At 36.1% G+C, this 8,303-nt stretch overlaps 1 long non-coding RNA gene across 1 annotated transcript; it reads left to right on the top strand.

The window, feature by feature from the left end:
• Positions 1-517: 517 nt before the first annotated feature.
• Positions 518-5,185, top strand: LOC128015159 (uncharacterized). Its single transcript, XR_008183812.1, has 6 exons — positions 518-632; positions 751-836; positions 967-1,048; positions 2,398-2,549; positions 2,726-2,815; positions 4,428-5,185. It is a non-coding gene; the product is annotated as an uncharacterized LOC128015159 (long non-coding RNA).
• The last annotated feature ends 3,118 nt before the right edge of the window (positions 5,186-8,303 follow it).

The raw sequence follows: 8,303 nt of genomic DNA, 5'->3' as shown, positions 1-8,303 counted from the left end.
ATACAACTGTAGCCAAATTCCTTGACATACATATGCCTTGACCCCAGCCTCAGTCCGTTCCTTGTGAAGTTTACTCAAATTCTTGAATCGATTTTGCTTGAAAATCCTCATAAAGCTGCGGTTCTCTCGGTTGGTTGTGCATCTTTTTCTTCCACATTTTTTCCTTCCACTCAACTTTCTGTTAACATGCTTGGATACAGCACTCTGTGAACAGCCAGCTTGTTTGGCAAATAATGTGTGTGGCTTACCCTCCTACACTGTAAACCCTAATGTTGTAATTAATAAAGAAATCAAGTTAACATAACTTCACATTACTTATAACACCAAGTTTTGCCATCAAAACTTAAACAGGTGTGTTTAAATTACTCATTGGCAGTAAAAATCTTTTGAATTAAGATTTTAAGTGTTATTAACTCAGAATTACCATTTATTTAAATTATTCGTACGTCTCTGTTTAAAAATGATTGGTCGCGCTTGAAATTCTGCCTTGACAACAGCGCCGATTGGCCAATATAACACAAGGCGGGAATTGTTTTTCGAATTTGCTGAAGACGCAGCACTGACTGCGGTTCACAATCATTTGCAGGAACACCTGAAAGAAGAAATAAATAATACAGTTTAAAGTTAAATAGGTAAGTAAATGTTTAAACGCAACGCATAAATATACACACGTTGTTTTTTTATTTCCTTATACGTTTTATTGTCATATTATTTGCATGTTGAAAATACTTTTCCGTTTTACTCTGGCAGCGGGCCAGCTGCACAGTGCACAAGCAGTCAGACAGGCGTTAAAGCAGGCGGGAAGAGAGTCGTCGTGAAAGACCCAGAGTACGCTGGTAGGTAGAATAATGGAAAAATATATATTTAAATTTTGCTTCGTTGCCTTTGAGTATTTTCGAGTTATAAACACGTTCGTGTTACCAACTTTCTGTAAGAACATCTGAATTTCCCGTTTTCCTCCTGTAGGGACAGTAACATTAGCAGGCAGGTGGTTATGAAGCAGACGAGGAGGGGGAAGAGTCGAGGCCACAGGAGTAACGTTACGCTGGTAAATTTTGCTTTATTGTCTGCTATGTTTTATTTTATTTTTTATACAACTGGACTTAAGGTATAAATGCGTTTAAGTTAAAATCCCCTAACTTCCAAACATAGCCAATGTTTTACAGACTAACTTAGCGCTGTTGTTTACAATAGACCTAAGCGTGATATTGCGGCTCGAACTTCGAGAAAAATCTATTTCCAGACACTGACATGTCTCTTTGTGTAATTTGTGAAAGGACGTTTCTTTTATTTGGTGTAAAATTGGGCTGCCGCGTGAATACTGACTTATGCCTAACGTTAATCCTTATGCCTAACGTTAATCCTTATAACAATTTCTTTGGCCGGTATGTTACTAAAAACCGCAGACCTTTTCCTGCCTGCGACACATTTACAGAGATATTATTAATTAATGAATAGTTATGTGGAATGAAATTATATGAAATGATAGGTCTATGCAAGAAGCTAAACCTCATATATTACCTTTAATTCACAGCCTCTGCAAACAAAGCTGAATTTGTTTACTACAGTCTGGAACACAAGCGTAAAGATGTATATCAAACTTTGGGAATCTGTCAATCTTCCCGATTTGAGATCACACATGTGAATGTAATTTTGCTTTTTTAAACGGGTTGCAGCATTAAGAATAGCAGCAAGTATCATTTTGATGAACAACACAACAGACCCATCTCCTCCTGACAGCCTGGAACGCAAGCACCCTGATTTGTGGTTTATTTACAACTAGCAGGATGTGCAAAATGGTACTTGCTACTATCCCTGATGCTGCAACCTGTATAAAAAAGTAAGATTGTTCACATGAGTGATCTCAAATTGGGAAGATTGAGTTTTCACATATTCCCAAAGTTTGATATATCTTTACACTCGCACTCCAGACTGTAGAAAATACACTCAGGGCTGTTTGTACAAGGTAAAGGTAATAATGTTATAAATAATGTTGCTTGCATAGACTTATCGTTTCATTTCATAAGACACAAATATATCATCAGGAATCACAATTATTGATTTTGTTTTGCTTGTACACGTTTTTTGACAATCAAAGGGATGGTTACAGTTGACTTTCATTATATGAATAGCCAAAGACAACAGTTTCAGCTAAAAATCTCCCTTAATGTTCTGCAAAATAAAGTCGCCCACATCTTGGATGGCTAGAGTGAGTAAATTGACAGCAATTTTTTATTCATAAATGAAAAATCCTTTTAAATGTAAGTAAATAAATAATTAACCTTTTTTTAATTAATAAATTTTTGTACCTTTGACTGGAATTAACTTGTTATCTTAAAAAATAATCAAGCACACCATGCATGCATGTTGTTACTTTCCCCTTCTTAATTTTTTCAGGTCTACGTGGAGTTTAATAAGATTGCTGGTAAGATCTTGAAAAGGGAATTTTACGAGACCCTTGACCAACATAGTACATGGCTCTTGGACATTTTCAGAGCCAGAACGGGAGTTGCTGGTCAGCTTTTGATGAACCTACTGAAGCAACAAAGGTTAGTTAGAAGTCCCAATAATTTATCCTAGATATATCTTAGAAGATAGTAGATTGATTCTTTATAAACTGCAATATAGACTTCATAGTTGATCTCTGATTAAATGTTTAAAGGCTATAATAATGTATTATTATCAAGTGGTTGGATTTAATAAAATTTTATTTTTTTCACACAAGCTATCAGAGCCAACTGAAACTGAACTTTGGTGCTTCAAGGACTACCCCTTTGGTTTGGAGATGACTCCTGCTTTCTTTAAGATGTGTTTGGTAAGTGTTCCAAGGAGAAAATGTCCAAAAGACACCCTCTCACCCTCTATACACACTCTAACACATTCACAATCTCGGTCATTCACACACACTGTATCAATCTAAAGGGTTAATTCACTCAAAAATGAAAATTCTGTAATTCATTGACTCACCCTTGTGTCATTCCATCTTTAAGACACAATAGATTTTTTTTAATGATATTCTGTAACTTTCTGTCCCTCCATTGACATCCAACACAACTACACTTTCAAGGATGATAGGAAAGACTTTGTTGCAGTACTCTGTACTACTGTACTCCAGTGGTTTAACCTCAATTTTATGAAGCAAAACGAGTGCTATGTTTGTGCAAAAAAAAACATAATTTACCAGTATAATTGTTTATCTGCAACGCCCGTTCAAGACAGTATCTCCACAGCACCACAACGTGTGAGTTTTGTATTCATGTGAGAGCAGACGTAATTGCGTGACCGTGCATTGGAGATTATATTTTTTTATAAGTTGTAATTTTTTTTTTTTTTTTTTTTTTTTTTTTTGCACAAACTTGTGTAGCTTCATGAAATTGAGGTTAAACCACTGGAGTCACATGGATTACTTTAGTGATGTCTTTCATACCTTTTTGGACCTTGAAAGTGGTAATTGAATTGGATCTCTAGTATGGAGGGACTGAAACCTCATGGGTTTCATTAAAAATATTTTAATATGTTCCGAAGATGAACGTAGGTCTTTCAGATGTGCAACGACACAAGGTTCAGTAATTAATGACAGAATTTAACATTTTGGGTGAACTAACCCTTTTAGGTTGATATTGATGCAGTGTATGTGAGACATAGTGTGAATGTGTAATAAAAAATGAAAATTCTGTCAGTAATTACTCACCCTCATGTTGTTCCAAACCTGTAATACTTTCGTTCATCTTCGGAGCACAAATTAAGATATTTTTGATGAAATCTGAGAGCTGTCTCACTCCTCCATAGGTTTCTATTGTAATTGTAACTTGCCGGCCCAGAAAGTTAAAAACATTGTTAAAATAGTCAAAGTGACTACAGTGCCTCAACCTGAAGTTTATCAAGCGATGAGAATACTTTTTGTGCGCAAAAAAACAAACAAAATAACGTCTATTTAACTATACATTGTCCTCTTTGTTTCTCTGAGTGAGTTCAAGTAGTCTAACAGTGCAGCACTTCTGGGTTGTACGTCAGAACGTAGGCTCACTATTGGCCAGCATCACACACATGACCAGCGTGAGCCTCCGTTCTGATGTACAACCCAGAGGCGCTGCGCTGTTACATATCGTAACGCTACGCTTGATAAATTTCTGGCTCAGCCACTGTGGTCACTTGTACTATTTTAACATGTCTTTACAAACTTTCTGGGCTGGCAAGTTTAAATTACAGAGAAGCCTATGGAGGAGTGAGACAACTCGGATCATCAAAAATATTTTAATTTGTGTTCCGATGATGTATTACTTCGTTGAAACAACGTGAGGGTGAGTAATTACTAACAGAATTTAAAGTTTTTTGGTGAACTAACCCTTTAAGTTGCACCTTTTTGAAATGTAAATGAGCTTGCATGTATGTGAATTAATTTTAATTTGTTAATGTTTTTTCACTAGATGTCCGATGATCACCGCTCAATTCTTTATGTGCCAGTGGGGATTTTGATAGTTGAAGATGGGACAAGATGGGTCTCCCTCTTCGATTGGAATCGTAATCGAGGGAAAATTAGTGATGGACAATCTACATGACCTTCCTGAAGAAGCAATGTGCCTTCTGTTCGGACTTATATATGCATTGCACCCGAGTTACCCAAAGTCACTGGGATACATGTTTGACTTCATTCAGCGGATTCTACTTTCCTTGGGGCAGAAAGACCTGCAGCCTAAAACACAATCGTTGGCAAACCAGCTGTTTGGCTAAAATCGAGAAATTGCTTGGCGCTCTTTTAATTGCAACACATTTACATTAAACATGGTCTTTTGAAGACTTAAAAATATGAGCTTAATGGGTTTTTTTTTTTATGTGAGTGTAATGTTCTGTAAAAATGTAAGCTTACTGTTAAACATGAGCTCAATATTTTAATGTGACTTAAAAATGCAGCTTGCTGTTAAAAATATGAGCTACTGTTTTCTAAAAATGTGAGCTTAAGTGCTGTTCAAGTGTCTAAATGTGACTTAAAAATATGAGCTTGATATTAGTAATGTTTCTTAAATTAATGTAAGTGTATAAACCAAATAAAGCTGTTAATGGAAAAACAATATTTGTATTAAATCATTAAAACAAGTAAACCATATAAAACTCAAAAATTTAAGTTAAGTCTATTTGCCTTTTTAAGTTATCTGTACTTGAACATTTAAGTTAATTCAATGAAGAGACCAACATTAGGTCAACTCAATTGAATTGAGTTATCAATTTTGCCATTACTCAATTTTACTTAAATGATTTGGATAGAGATGTTCAAGCCAAATTACATTTATACGCTGATGATACAGTGGTTTACACCCAGGCTTCCACCATTTCAGTAGCAGTGCAGGAACTTCAGACTGCATTTCAGGCATTGCAATACACATTATTGAGTCTAAAATTGGTTTTAAATACACAGAAAACAAAGTTTATGGTCTTCTCAAAAGCTCGAGCACAGCTACTCGACAATTGTGGCATTTTGTCATTAGATGGGAAATCAATTGAAAGAGTGTCTTCATATAAGTACTTGGGGATATGGATAGATGATAAGCTTTCCTTCAATGAACATATTACTGCTTTAGTTAAGAAACTTAAAGTCAAGCTTGGCTTCTATTACAGAAACAAATCTTGCTTTACTTTTAGTGCTAGGAAGAAACTTGTGGAAGCTACTTTTCTGCCTGTAATTGATTATGGAGATATATTGTACATGCATGCTGCATTTTCCATCCTGCGTCATGTAGATTCAGTTTACCATGCATCACTACGATTCATAACAAATACAAAGTCCCTTACCCATCACTGCATTCTTTATGATTTAGTTGGTTGGACATCACTTAAAATTCGTAGACAACAGCACTGGTATATCTTTATTTATAAAGCTATACTTGGCAAATTTCCACTGTACCTCTGTAACCTCCTCTCTGTTTGCTCTGGTACCTATCAGCTACGCTCCTCAAAGTGGTTGCTTTTTAATGTGCCACGAGTTATAACCGAATTGGGAAAAACTGCCTTTTCTTATTTAGCACCTTGGGGGTGGAATAATCTACAAAAAGAGCTAAAGTTAGAAACCCTTATGTCCTTAAATGAATTTAAAACTACTATAAAGAGTGTTGTGATGGAGACATGTTCTTGTTTTTCTTAAGAGTCTCATTGTGTTTTATATTTTTATTTTTAATATTTTGTACTTCTTTTATTGTTAAAATGTACTTTAGTGTTTGTTATGTATGCATTTGTTGTGATTTGGCTGCTACCTTGGCCAGGTCTCTCTTGTAAAAGAGATTCTGAATCTCAATGGGACCTCCTGGTTAAATAAAGGTATAATAAAAATAATAACTTACGCAACCACTTTCCTCAAATCATTTGAGTAGTCTCAACTTATTAGGGTTTACAGTGTATTGAAGGGTGTCAAGATTGTCTTCCGGACAACTGTCAGTTCAGCAGTCTTCCCAATGATTGTGTAGCCTAGTTAAAAGAACCGAAGACTTAAACTACTTCAGTCAGTGTGCACTGAATTTATTTAATACACAAGTTTCACAATTTGAGTTGAATTACTGAAATAAATGAACTTTTCCATGAAATTCTAATTTATTGAGATAGACTTCCATAATGTGCTTCAGAATAAAGCAAAATGTCAACAATGACATTTGCATGATGTCAGCAAAAAAAAAAAAGGAAAATTTTAATGAAATATTACTGCGCAAAGGAGAATATATTCTTTAGCTTTAATTAGACCTTCTTTTTTTTTACATGTACATTACATATACACTAATCAGTTATAATATTCTGAGATGAGGCTATTGGAGCACAAAGAATCATTCTCGAATATAGGCTGGAATAGGACTGCCAGGAGAAAGAAAGGACAGAGCGGGCACTTCCTGATGAGTGATGCATGATTCTTCTTTGACAACCTGCTGATTACCCTCCCAGGAAACAAGCACATAAATCTGAAGTAACTGCCTGGAAGAGCAGATCAAGTGTTCTTATACTGCCCCCTTATGGTTGAAATAAATACATCTGGACAATGGTTAGCATGATTGGGATTCACTCACACGTTTAGGACCTTGTTTGTTCACCACTGAGAACTGAAATACCAGTTAAATTCGAATTCAGGAATTTAGGTGGCAAACCGGATGCACAGTTCCATTCTAAATTGAATTTGAACTTAAACTTAAAATTGGATGGATATATTCAACAGATGTAGTCCGGCTCATGAACTGACCAATATCTAAACCTTAAATTCCAATTTTATCCTAACCCCGGTAAGGAAGGATATGCCTAATAAATCTAATTCCATCAGTACAGCCATATTTATTTCATCCCGGTTTGGCACATTACAACAGTAAATCAGATTCATCACACAAATATGGAAATGGTCAGTTATGGTCTTGTATAATCTGAAAGACTGCAACTCAAATAAACAGACCTAACTTTCATTTATAGCATAGAAACGAACTGTAACATTTAAACTGAAAGTGTGGGGACTTGGGATTTAGTAAACCAGTCCCAGATGTGCTCGAGCAGCCCTGTCCAAACCAAACGCTGCTGGAATGCATACAGTAGATGTTGGCAGAGAGGTTCTGCAGCACAGTGCAGATCATCTGAGTTTGGGAAGATTGTTAAGGGGGTGGCCAGCTCTAAATGCTTAAAAGGTCACATATGATTCTTGAAGTGACCAGGCACAGGAGTGCTGCGAGCCGTTCACCAAAAGGGGGCGATATAACGCTGAAGATGTTTTTATCTGTCTCTTTCATGTGTGGGAGGGCCCTTTTTGCCATCATACTTAGGGACAAAAGGGTCCTTCATAATGTGTTTACTGGCTGCCTAGACTTTAACGGTTTGGGTTAAGGGCTCAATCAATTTGCGGGGGAACTTATGCCAGTGGGCTTTTGCCATTTCTAAGCCAACCAGGGGAAATTAGCACTTCTAATAGTGCTTTAGTAGTAGCTTTCATTTGTTTGCTCTAAATTAGCTTTTTAAATTACACTAGCCTTGTACAAAACAAATCCGCCCTGATGTTTAAGGCATGAGAGACAAAAAAATAAATAAAAAAAACATTGTGAGTTTGGAAACAGAACAGAGGAGCAAAAGTCTCAGTCAGCTTAACCATATCCTTTACACGTCTAAATTTAACAGTCTTGCACATTGATTATATATGTCATCTCTTTTTAATGAGAGCAGTTTAAAACACGCACAGAAGCATGATCCCGCAAATATACAAATATACCAATACACACACATTCAGACTCAAAGCCCAGTAATAACCACCTTGTAAATCTGAGGTTGAGCTTTCACATGTCTTGGCCAAGGAC

This window comes from Carassius gibelio, chromosome A6 (genome assembly GCF_023724105.1).
Source record: "Carassius gibelio isolate Cgi1373 ecotype wild population from Czech Republic chromosome A6, carGib1.2-hapl.c, whole genome shotgun sequence".
In the NCBI taxonomy this organism is placed as follows: Eukaryota; Metazoa; Chordata; class Actinopteri; order Cypriniformes; family Cyprinidae; genus Carassius; species Carassius gibelio.
The sequence above is the reverse complement of the archived record's forward strand: the minus strand, read 5'-3'. Positions and strand labels throughout refer to the sequence as shown.